This window comes from Pteropus alecto, unplaced genomic scaffold (assembly GCF_000325575.1).
Source record: "Pteropus alecto unplaced genomic scaffold, ASM32557v1 scaffold81, whole genome shotgun sequence".
Classification (NCBI taxonomy): Eukaryota; Metazoa; Chordata; class Mammalia; order Chiroptera; family Pteropodidae; genus Pteropus; species Pteropus alecto.
In genome coordinates this window covers 440,849-441,319 of record NW_006433378.1, presented here as the reverse complement: position 1 = coordinate 441,319, position 471 = coordinate 440,849, and positions in this window count along the sequence as shown.

Genomic DNA, 471 nt, shown 5'->3' with positions numbered 1-471 from the left:
CTCGAAGAAATATCCACACACAAATAGAAACAGAAACAAAACTTTTGAAATCTGAATAAAAAATATAATTCATCTTAATAGTCAGGTATTAAAGAGTATCTAAAGAAGATTGTTTCTTACATTTGTATTGTATGAGTATAAATCTAATTGGAAAAGGAAAACTCTTAAAACATTCTGTGAACATGTTGACTCATCTGCAGAAGTTTTGAAATAATCAATTTCAACTCTAATAATCAATTTCAACTCTAATAATCAATTTCAACTCTAATAATCAATTATTACTATTTATTAGTATGAGTAACTACTAAAGCAGTTTGTATAAAGTTATTTTGTAGAGTAAAGCAATAGTATTGCATATCCTTTTCCAAAGAATATCATCTTCTTTTTCACTTAAATTTAATAGGAAATATGGCTCTTTGAAGAATAACTTGATTTTAAGTTTATGTCAAATAAAGGCAGCTTTCTTGTTTT